General features: G+C 46.4%; 1 long non-coding RNA gene across 1 annotated transcript in view; it reads left to right on the forward strand.

The window, feature by feature from the left end:
• Positions 1 to 11,510: 11,510 nt before the first annotated feature.
• LOC147693512 (uncharacterized) overlaps positions 11,511 to 12,209 on the forward strand; it is a 64,647-nt gene continuing 63,948 nt past the window's right edge. Inside the window, exon 1 of the long non-coding RNA XR_015299111.1 lies at positions 11,511 to 11,531. This is a non-coding gene — a long non-coding RNA (uncharacterized LOC147693512). The remainder of the gene's footprint in view (positions 11,532 to 12,209) is intronic.

Below are 12,209 nucleotides of genomic sequence, written 5' to 3' on the forward strand. Positions count from 1 at the left end.
AACTGCTTCCCCAGGCTCATTGGGGTGAGGAGGTTTTTTCTGTGAGCAGGTGCAGGCGGGGACGCCCTGGCTGAGGTGATGCAACTGCCTGACCTTGACATGGCGGACCCCGAGACCTAATGGGCGCCATTTGGAGACCGGTGCGAAACCACTAATAGCGACCAGCCCTACACATAATCAGGTAGGGGCCCCAGAGGCCTTGGGACTGCTTTGGGGAGACCCCCTCCCGGATTGACGGGCCGAGGCACCCAGGAGCGGACAGCAGAGTGCCCAGGACTTAATAAGGGCGTCGGAGAGTGTGGGCTGGGACTGCGGCCTGCCCGGAACTGAATTTGCTGGCTTCGCAGCCCGGAAGCCCTACTGAAGGTCCCCCTGATTTGGCCCTGTGAAGTGTGCCTTGAGCCCTCGAATTTCCCTGTCACTGACTTACACCCGATGCTGCCTGGACCGTTGAGTCTCCATGGGGTGCTGTTTGTTGTTCCTGAGACGGTGGGTGTGCCTACTCCCTGTAACTAACCAACTCAAGGAAGAACAACGGTCTGAAGAAGTGTCACAGAAAGTGCCTATGTTAGAGCAAATACAGTTCACCAGTTATACATTACTTGTCCCATCACAGGCTAGAGTGAGGTTTCCATCAGCCCACCCATTTGGCGGAGCTTTGTCATTTGGAAAACCAAGAGAGAAGGGTCCTTACACCTTGGATACACATAGAGGCTGAGTCATCTAAAGAGTAAGAGGCCCAGTACCTTTGTACATGTAGTCCGTGTACTATCTTGGCTACATGTGACCCTTCTCTCTTGGTTTTCCAAATGATGAAGCTCCGCCAAATGGGTGGGCTGATGGAAACCTCACTCTACCCTGTGATGGGACAAGTAATGTATAACTGGTGAACTGTATTTGCTCTAACATAGACACTTTCTGTCACACTTCTTCAGACTGTTGTTCTTCCTTGAGTTGGTTAGGTTCTGATTTAGGGGTACGAAGTACAACTGGTCTCTAAACATTGCCCCCTAGACCCTCCCCCACCTTTCTTGTTATTTGTACTCCTTGTAACTACCTGCGGAGAAGGGGGCTTGCCAGAGCGGAGTGAGGGTGAGCTTCAGTGGGCTGCCTGGCGGGCGGCCTCTGGCAATGGGGGTGAGATTGATGCATCAGGCTGGGGGATACCTTGGCTGGCGGCCCTAGACAGCCTCCCTGAAAGACACGGGACATAGGAGGTGGCACTGGTAGTGGGTCGTGATACCATTGTACAGGTGACGAACTGGTGGCGGCCGTGGACGGGTGGAGTGCTGGGCCGTCTTTTGACCAGTGGGACACAGGAGGCACCGCATGAACAAGTCCTACGATGGATCAGACAGCTCAGCAGCGTGAAGCCCCTCTGAGAGGTGTCACTGCGCGACATTGGTCCGGTATCCGCTCGGAGCGGCGTTTGGGGTGGAGATCCTCAGAGCGGACGGCTGCAGACAGCAGTGCCCTGCTGGGGTGGAGTGTGACTGCGGGCTCCCCCGACACTGTCCATTTTGAATGGACCTGACCACTACAATGCGTTGCGTGTCGGAAAAAAATAAGGGCTTTGAGGTGCTACGCCTGGACAAACTGGACCAGCACACAGATGGCGATGAGTATACTCATTTCTTTCTTACTCCGCAGGCGGTGTGGGACTGGTTGGAGGGTCGTTAAGGTGCAGCCGTGAGCGCCTCGTGGGCGGCTTCCCCTCGAGAACGACAGGCGACTACCCCACCGAGGGGGCGACCCACTTCCCCAATGGTGCAGCAGCATGAGCGAGACAGGGCGGTGAGAGCGGTGGCTGCCATCAGCCGAGGGGTGGTCAGCCCGGCAAGTACTGATACCGACGCGGAGAAAAGTGGAGCAGGGAGCCCGGGGTTTGTAAGCGCAGAACTCTATGGAGCTGCGGAACGTCACCCCACAGACAGCTGATGGGATGTTTGGTTGATGGGGCCAATGAGGATATGTGGGTCATTTGCTGCAAGGGTTGTTGCACTCACTGGTACTGGGGGCCACTTTGATGTAGGGCTGTATGGCAGGGGGTGATGTTACAAGGCTGCCGGGGTCCTAGCTGGCTATGCAGATTTTTCACACAGATTTTTCACACATTGTGCATGAGCTATGAGTTTCCTCTTAGTTATGGTTATGGATATAAATAGTTCGGTTTGGATGGGAACCTGTTTTCATGTGCCTGTCCTGGGGTGTGGGAGTTGGGGGAAGTTTGAATGTTGGGTGGGATGGGGGAGGGTCAGACATGTCGCTAGGGGGGGTTTAGGCAAGTGAGTGCATGTGATGGATCCATGGGCACCTCCATAGGTCTTAAAGTTATGTCTTGGAACATACGGGGGATGCATACCATGTGTCGGCACCACAAAGTACATGCTTATTTAATACGCAGGAGAGTGCAAATCGCACTACTTCAGGAAACTCATTTGACGAAGGCGGAGGGGTGGCATTACAGCGCCGCTGGAGGGGGCAGGTCTTTCATACCTCTTACTCAGCTTATGCAAAGGGGACAGTAGTCTGAGTGCGGGCAGGCATCCCATTTCAGTGTGTGAGGCAGGTGATTGCTCCAGAGGGTAGGTTTACGGTGGTCACGGGGCGACTGGATGGGCGGGACATTACACTAGGCAGCATATCTGCCCCAAATATTGAACAGTCCACCTTTTTTACACAGCTCTCACAGTCATTGACGGGGTGCTGACGGGTCCTGTTCTTTTAGGGGGAGACTTTAATTATGTGACAGATGTAGACTTGGACCGTTCCCACCCACCACTCCCTGACGCCCCTACTCGTAGACTAGCAGAGGTACTGGCAGCGGAGCTGGGGGCTTATAGATTCCTGGAGGGCCCATCACCCTGGGGAGCGCAACTACTCTTATTTTTCCGCAGTCCATGAGTTACACATCAGGCTAGACGGGGTGCTGTGTTCCCCTGATGTCCATATAATGATCACGATGAGTGAATATTTGGCCAGGACGACTTTTGATCACAACCCCCTACTAGTGACCCTGAATTGGGTTCGCATTAGAACGGCGATTCCCAATTGGCGACTCCGGCTGGAGGTCTTGGAGGATCAGGTCTTCCGAACCACCATAGGTACTGCCATAGAGATCTACTTCTAGAACAATGTGTGCACTTCTTCTAGTCTGCACAATGAGTGGGATGCATTCAAATTGGTGATCCGTGGGCGGTGCATTGGGGAGGCTGTGGGAGTGCGCAGAACTCTATTGAGCGAAGTGCAGCAGGCAGAGTTACGACTTCGGGAGAAAGAAAGAGAGAGACTGGGGCGGGAGGACCTTCAGGAGGGGCTATTGAAGGCGAAGGAAAAGCTAGCACCACAGGTGGAGAGGCTGAGATGTTTCGACTACAGGGCATACCTGGTGCGGGTGCATGAGGAGCGCGATAAGTCAGGGGCACTGCTAGCCTGGTTGGCGAATCCGGCGCGCAGGGGCTCGCTGATTCTTGAACTACGGGAAGAGGGGGGGTACCCACTATGGGCAGGAGGCCATTAATGCGCAACTCCTGGATTACTATTCCACCCTTTATAGTAGCATATTGGACCCCAGGGAACTAGAGGAAGGGGATTTCCTGGACATATAGTTACCACAGATCAAGGCTACAGAGGCGGAGAACCTGGGTCGGCGATAGAATTGAACGAGGTCAGGGGAGCTCTCAAGCGTATGGCCAAAAAGAAAACCTCAGGCACGGATGGACTACCCTTGGAGTTCTACGTCACTTACATCGACGTGCTGGCCCCGCAGCTGGTGCCACTTTATAATCGTTCAAAGCAAGTGGGCTATGTGCCTGCTTCGATGAGGGAGGCAATAATCATAACGCTCCTTAAACCGGGAAAAACCAAAGTGGGACCGAATCGCGTATCGACCCCTGGCGATGTTAAATATTGATTATAAAGTACTGAGCGGTATTTTGGCCAGTCGTCTGGTGGTGCACATGACAACTCTGGTGAATGGAGACCACTCTGGGTTAATCCCTACCCGAAACACGGCCATGAATATTCAGAGGCTTTGTCAGTTACTACATGAGGTGGGTGCAAGAGACGATGAGGCATGTGTGCTATCCATAGACATTGAAAAGGCATTCGATAGTCTAGAGTGGCCATATCTGTTCCGAGTTCTGTGGGCCTTTGGCTTAGATGAGGAGTTTGTGGCATGGACGAAGGTTCTTTACTCTCGCTCGAAGGCCAGGGTTCGGACGGGGGGTGTAATCTCGGCTGCTTGTGACGTGGGTATGGGGACGAGACAGGGCTGCCTGCTGTCTCCCCTCCTATTCGCCCTAGCAATGGAGCTGATGGTGGTCCAGGCACGGATAGGGGGACATTATAGGGGTCTAGAGGGGATGGGTCAGAGGCACTATATTGCCCTGTACACCGACGATTTGTTGATGTTCCTCCCAATACTACTGATGAGCTCCGGGGAGTCTTGGTTTTCCTGGAGAGATTGGGGTGGGTTGCAGGGCTCAAAGTCAATTGGGCCAAGACCTGCCTGTTTCCGATGCGTGGGGAGCGCGGTGATCCTCCCGAGGGGGTAGATGTGAGATGGGAGGGTAGGTGTTTGCCGTATGTGGGGGTTAGAATTTACCATGAGGCAGCTGACTTCTTTGAGGGTAACATAGGGCGGGCCCTGAGCACCACCAAGAGTAATCTTGACTTCCCGGCCTCTCTGCCTTTGTTGGTTGCGGGACGTGTGGCATTATTAAAAATGATAACCCTCCCCCATTTACTTTATTATTTTGTTACACAGCCGATTTGGATACCTGGAAAGTATTTCGTCCAACTCAACTCTATGGTTTCGAGCTTCTTGTGGGGAACGGGAAGACGGAGAGTAGCACTGCCAACCATGAAGTGCCCACGTCGGGTTATGACTACATGTAGGCAAGTTTACCACACGAGCATTTGAACATTACCCCACTGTAACATGGCTGCCTTGGTTTTCCATTACGAACATGAGACACACATTTCCGCCGAGTAACACGACCACATGACACGGGGCGTGCAATCAAAAGGCAAAGCCGCCGGATCCCTAATCACCACCCGGATCCGGCGGCGAGGGGTAGGTGGCACAGGAGATTACACGGGAACAAACAATTAAGTGTACTTATCCGCTGTAACATGGTCATTTTAGAGAAGGCATATGCGCTTCCCTTATGGAGGACTCTCTATTTAGTTACCGGCCATACTGTTACATTGACCACGGAGACACCTGCTACCTCCGGGGACTGCCTAGTCATATTCTCTATACTGACACCGCTGGCCCCATTAACATTTAGCGACTTCACTCATGGACCTGGGACCGTAGTGACCACAGGGGCATAGTATTTTCAAGGGGCATGCTACCCTGGGATACCTTAGCACCCTCCACACTCTACTGATACATCGGGTGGCAGTCATAGTTAGCTAACTTCTCCCTGTGGTAACGCACGCGAGCGAGAGTTTTTGTTTAAATGGGTAGATTACAGAGGCACCTTTAACACGACGGACCCACAACCTTCAGCTATTCTATCAGCGCTTTAATGCTAGTTCAGCGTGTCTGAGCGAGGCACGCACTAGGGATACATTTTTCCGGCATTAGTGGGGTCCTAATCACTGGGGACACCCCCACCATGAGGAGGGCTCTCACTCTGTTATATCTACCTTGAGCCAAAGAGCACATTACAGGGTGATTGAGCCACCTCCACCCACGCTAAATACTGTCAGATAATCATAGCCTGTTACACACCACTAGTTGCAAACCTTTAACCACGGTTTCCTCCCATGACCAGCCAGATGTTGAATGAAATAAACCCGATGTATAACCTGCCGGATACTGTTGTTGTCTGTATACTTAAAAATTAGGTGAGTTAGATGCCCTATCACCTAAGTTTTTGCTGCTGCATTTGTGATTTTTAACTATGAGCTTTGTACAGTTTTCCACAGGAGCATGCCCACAATATCGCTTACTGAGGAATTGCACGAACCCCTCTTCATTAATTTTTAACTCACATGCTAGCTGCACTTGTTCTAGCATGACACTAGGAATGTACATAATCACCCGATGTTTTATTTCAAATCTGTTGTGATTTGCTCCTTTTCTCCCAATCCAGATAGATGCGCTCAACACAGGAATAATACAGGAAACACAATTTTTCTGTTAGCTAAACATGCTGACGTAGACAGTTGCAACCGTAGATATATTCTTTATTTTAAGGTCCTGAAGAATCGCTAGCCACTGCATAAAAGCGAGAAACATGTAGACCGAGTATAGCACGCACTGAACCATGATTCGTAATTGAAGTATAATATTCCAGCTAGTAACGGCCAGTCCTACTTTTAATTAGAACAGGGGACCCCCAGAATAAATACATTCCTGGTACTCCAAGCTTTATTTTAACCCACACTAACATGTCTACACTATTTTGGCCCCACACCCGCACTTCACCTAAACGGCAGTTGGATAAAAGATCTCCGCCAAAGTGCCCCTCTTTGAGGTGTCACCTGTTGGGTATTGCACCGCCGACCCAACCAGGAGCAGCCCAGATGATGAAGCATGACACCTGAAAGGGTGTGTGAGGGCATTACATCCAACAAAATAGATGCCCAACCGTAGGACTCCACAAGACTCTACAACATCCTACATACCACAATGATACGCATATTCCTTAACCTTAAGGAACAGCCCAGCCCTCTTTGTTCATAAGCCAGTGGCGTTAACCAAAGTTTGGTGTAATGTGGACTCTGTGGAGGAGTGTGAGGCCTAGTTAGGCTGCTGTATTTTAGATGTCCTTTCTGCTTTCTGGCTGGCTATTCCTGTACCCAGTGCATTTCTGTAGTCTAATCTTGATGGTGATGAGAGATTGATTGATAGTTTTCCTGGTGTTGTCTGGTAGTCATTTAAGATTTTCTTCAGCATCCCAAAGGTGTTGACGCAGGGCAAGACCATTGCTTTGACTTTGGCAGTCATATCCAGTTTGTTGTGATGATTCCGAAGTTAATCGCTTGTGAGTAGGGGTTGGAGGTGTGTCCAAGGTCCCATGGTGAGGCGATGAGCCAGAAAACCGCGAGTTCAATTTGAGGCAGTTTGATTTTATTCAAGTGGCCACTTCTATCATACATGTGGTGAACATGTTTCTGGTGTTGGGTTTTTAGTCTGAGAGGGACAGTATCAGTTGCATGTTGCCAGTGTATGTGAGGATGATTATGTTGTGAGCTTGATTGATGTTGACAAGTAGCATCATGTAGATGCCACTGGACGATCATATCTATCCAATAAAGTGATTTTTGTCTTCCCTAATAAAGGGAAAATTACTTTGGACTGTATCAGTTACCACCCAATATCCCTTCTTAATATGGACCACAACCCAGTATCTTGGCTGCCTGGTTTAAACAGGTAATTCGTACCTCATCCACACCTCAGTTGACAAGTAGACTCTCTACCTGACTGTACCTCCTGTAACCATATGTGTATGCTCCCATACAACTTTGGCTATTTATGGATTTGTTACAGGACACACATGCCTTGTTGTTCAATGCAGAGAAGGCATTTGACCTTTAGAATAGGATTTTGTGTTCCACATGCTACAGAAACACATCCTGGGGATGATTTCATTACCAAAGTCCAAAGTCAAATATCTCCATAAGTCCCCTAGTGCAAAGGGCAACTGTGTTTTTTTTTTACCCCTTTCCTATCCACAGGGAAAATGGCAGTTGATGTTCCTATAGGCCCTAATGCCCCTTTCAGGGGCTAGCCTACAAACACCAGACATTAGCAGTATCCCCACACCTGCGGGTGCTTCCATATTCCTCCTGTATACTGATGATAATCTCCTTACACCTACCTATGTGGACGCAACACTCCCTTCTCTCACATTGACTATAAATGCCTTTTCCAAGATGTCAGACAATAATATTAACTGGTGGAAGAAGTTTGCTTTGCCAAGACTGCACTTATGATGAGAGTTCCCATAGAGGGGTATCAGCTCCAATGGAAATCAGAATGTTTCTGGTACCTGGGGGCATACAATAACAGAGGTCTGCGCAACATGGCACCTGGCAATTTGGAACCTTAATCACAAACGCCCGGTCAGACTGTAGGAGATGGACGCAGCTCCATCTCTTGCTACGAGGTAGGTTACAAACCATAATGATGGTTGTGGGACCCCAGTTCACATTATTTCCTAGGGATATACCCAATTCTTGTAAAGCTCCTGATATTGAGAATTATCTATAACACCATCAACAAATTAGTAATGGGTGAAATGAAACCACAATGCAGTCTCTCTAAACTGATTAATCAAAGACGATACAGGGACCTGAGACTCCCCTGTACTGAACTACAACCGTCATAAGTAGTTTACCTTTGGTCAGAGACAACATACACGCTCCTATGGGTCCATTTGGAAAGACAGAGCACCCAAAGTAGCCTTGATAATGACAGACTTAACTCCCTAGGCAAAGCTACTGGGAGAATGCCATCTTGTGCAGACAGGGGTGTCCCTTAAGTTGGGAGCTTTGGTAATGAAAAGGCATACACACCCTGAGTCATTTATTGGATCAAGGGACTCACAAAGCCTTTGTGGTGCTGTAGATTGAATTCAATCTGCCCATCACATGCATAGCATTACACCAAACATATACATTGCATGTCGCATACTCGGGGGAACAATCATTTAACTATTCACCAATATCTAAAACACTGGGTTTCTTAATAAGGGAGTCTTGTTCCTCATAAAGCCTCAACCTGATAGCCCAACACTTACTTTCGACCCCTTTTCATTTCATGTTGTGCAGGAAATGGCAACTTACTTTATGAATTAAATACACTGGGGCTGCTAGGGTGTAAGTTGTAGGGAATTTCACCAAGGGGGTGAAAGAATCCAGAATGAAATTTTGCCTTTTCAAGTCACTGCAACATTGTTACTTGGCATCTCAGATTATGAGAGCATGGCTTCTTCCTCACTCTACATGTTTTATCTTGTTACACAGATACTAGCCATCTCTGGGTTTAGATTAGTATAACAGTGGGCCACACACTAGCATGCCTTTACAATTAATTAGAATACTAGTCCTTTTACATGATACAGCAGATTTGCTCAGTGACAGACCATCAACGGCGTTTAGTAGCCTCGACTATGACTGTTGCATCTAGAGACACTGGAGGGCCCTACATCTTTCCACAGATGATGAATGGCGGCAAGAAATATATAAGACGGCCTCCTTTGAGCACCCTATCTACAGACTACAAGATATCCTAGACATATTTCTGCACATCTGATAATTTTTCATTGGTCTACCCCCGGCCTTCACGTACGGCTAGCAGTCTCTTTGAGCTTTGGGATGGGACCTGACTTGTCTATTTTTTTTGTTCAGGTGTTTTCTTTTCCTCCTATCATGCCTGGAGTATTTCTTGGCAGCCACACCTCACTTCCGTTTGTAGAGTTGTCCATGCTGGAAACCTGGTCAGAACCAATTTCCATCCCTTCTCCTGGTACAACTCTGTCCTACATATCCTCACCTCCCTTATCCGTTTCCCTCTTCCTTTCTCCATCACCCATACACCCTCGTCAATTTGTTCTTTGTACCAACTGCATGTTAACCCATTATTTATTGGTAATTTAGGGGCCCTATCCCCAAAGGCTGGTCATCTGAAGGTGCAACCAGACATTTGCTTTCTAACAAGGCAGGTGACTTCAAAGTTAATCAGGTTCCTGGACCCACCCCAATTGGTCTTCATACCAGAGAAGGAAACAGACCATCCTGCATCCCGGCCATTGCCCCTTCTCTGTGAGCATTTTCTATACCTTGTTAATGCCAAGTAGAGGTTGGGAAGCTACTGGAGAGCTGATGCAAATTAGCCTCTTTGACCTACAGGCACAAAACACATGTTGTTCAAATAGTAACATTTCCAAAATATTTATTAAAAATCAGAATTTAGCATTTAACTTACCATTTAATTGAGCATGTAATCATTATTAAAAATAGTGGTTTATTCATTGTTCTAATGATTTTCAAACTTGAGAGAGCAGAATCTTCTTCTGTACCTCATATTTCCTTATGGGACAGCCAGGACTTGACACAGTGAACATAACTGCTGGGGCTTTGTCATCGTACCATGCACTTTAAATGTTGAACTTGTGAAAATTAGTTTCAAAAGGGGTTATGTTGACAACTCGGACTGCAGACTTAATCTGCAGCAGTCAGGATAAAAGTCATGTTTTTCCTTCCACACTAGAGGAGTGAATAATATTTGCTGCAGTCAACTGGTAACAATGCATTTTCCATGCTATGGTCCTGATTCAAAATGGTAAACGAACACTTCTGTATAAATGTACTACATTTTGGTATTCAGAAAGGTAAACTTAGATCAAAAATATTTGTTTACTACTTTACAATAAACTTAGACCACAGCCTAACTTTACTACTTTTTGGTATTCACAAAGGTAAACTTAGACCAAAATTCTAACTTGAATAGTATTAACTTACCTTTGTGAACACCGGAAAGTAGTAAAGTTAGACTTAGTAAACATACACAAAAATGTATGTTAACCTTTCTGAGTAAGGCCATCTGTGTTAAATTCTACATCATATGCTATGGCCTTAAAGGAGAGTTAATATTCCAATAAAGGGTTAGCCATTGTCTACATGTTATAGAGGTTAAGACAGATACACTGGACACTGGTCAGAACTGCCCACTATGCAGAGTCTAAAAACCAGAAACACAAACCACCGAAAAAGAGGCATTTTATCACATGCAGTACTTACTACTTTACTGCCATATCTTTAGCTTAACTCTTTGAAACATATTACAAAATGTAGTTATGGAATAACTTTAAAAAATAAACCTCCACAGGCCATGACTAGCTGATGTTAATGGGCCTGCTTCATGTTTGTTCAAACAAATATATGTTTTCTTGGCATGTACATGGTCCATCATGGTTTAGCTACATGCATATTCCATTTCCAGTGCCTCATTCTGAGTTCCCCATATTATAAGACAGTATTTTGCTGAAAATTAAATAACAAAACTATGAGGAATTTCTTGTAGAAACACTGTAGCATCTACAAATGTCAGAAACGTCTACTTTGTGCAGCCTTATTTTGTCCCTTCCCTTCCCACTACTTTTAGTGCTAAACATTGACAGTTTGTTTGTGATTTAGGGTCGAATGATATACTAGCACTAAATAGTACCCCTCTCCCCTGATCTTTATCAAATATACTGTTTTCTGACAATATTCAAATTTTTAGAAACAGTATCTATTTTATTGACCATGATGTGAATTATACTTTTGTCATTGCTGACCTCATTTAAGTTTCAATTTCATTTGTTGCTACTTAATGCCATGTTTCTGCATAAATAGTGAGGTAAAGATTGGAAAGTGATCCTTCCTTCATGGCTTTAAAGTGCCAGCAATACTAAAGATGCACAGTTCTATTGGCGGGGGCTTTATGTACTGATATACTACATTTTCATTAATAAATGTTGATGACATATTTCTCCTCACTTTCTCTTGTATCTTAGAATGCCTTGAAGGTAAGGATAGATTTCCATTATTTTCCCATTTTGCTCTTGAAAAAAGTTGACTCTGAATTTGTCAGTATTACATTTGAATTTTTGAGTCATGAGGTTTCATTTGTGATTTGTTATTTTCATTAAACACTGCTCTCCATGGAATAATCCTAATGAGTAATTGCCACCAACAAAATATCATGCGTACAAAAAAACCTAGGCACAATCAAAATTTCAGGTTCTTCTGTGTAATGTGTTTTCTCCCAAATTGTTGATGGGACATCACATAGAAAAAAGTAGGTGTGGCCGGAATTTGCGTAATTGCGTTACGCAAGTCTTCGCGAAACAGTAAAAAATCTCAGCGAACACGCAGAAATGCAGCGAACACGCGGAATTGCTTGTTCACGATGCTTTTTTCCTGTTCACAATCGCTGTTTGCGTGCTTGGGGGGAAATATCTTGCGAGCATGCATTTTGAGAAGGCGAAAAAGCAAACAATTTCGCAAAGTCGCAGAACGCAGACTTTTGGGCAATTTTGTGTTCTCCGCGGACTGTGAAATTACCTAAATTCTGCAAATTCCGCAAGCAGATCGGAATTTACCGCCCAGGCCTAGAAAAAAGGAACAGAACCAGATCAAGCCCATTGTTCATGAATTATTTACTGTTTTTCATTAACTTTGCAGGTGCAATTAATTACTATCAG

The sequence above is a fragment of the Lissotriton vulgaris genome, chromosome 8 (genome assembly GCF_964263255.1).
Source record: "Lissotriton vulgaris chromosome 8, aLisVul1.2, whole genome shotgun sequence".
Taxonomy (NCBI): domain Eukaryota; kingdom Metazoa; phylum Chordata; class Amphibia; order Caudata; family Salamandridae; genus Lissotriton; species Lissotriton vulgaris.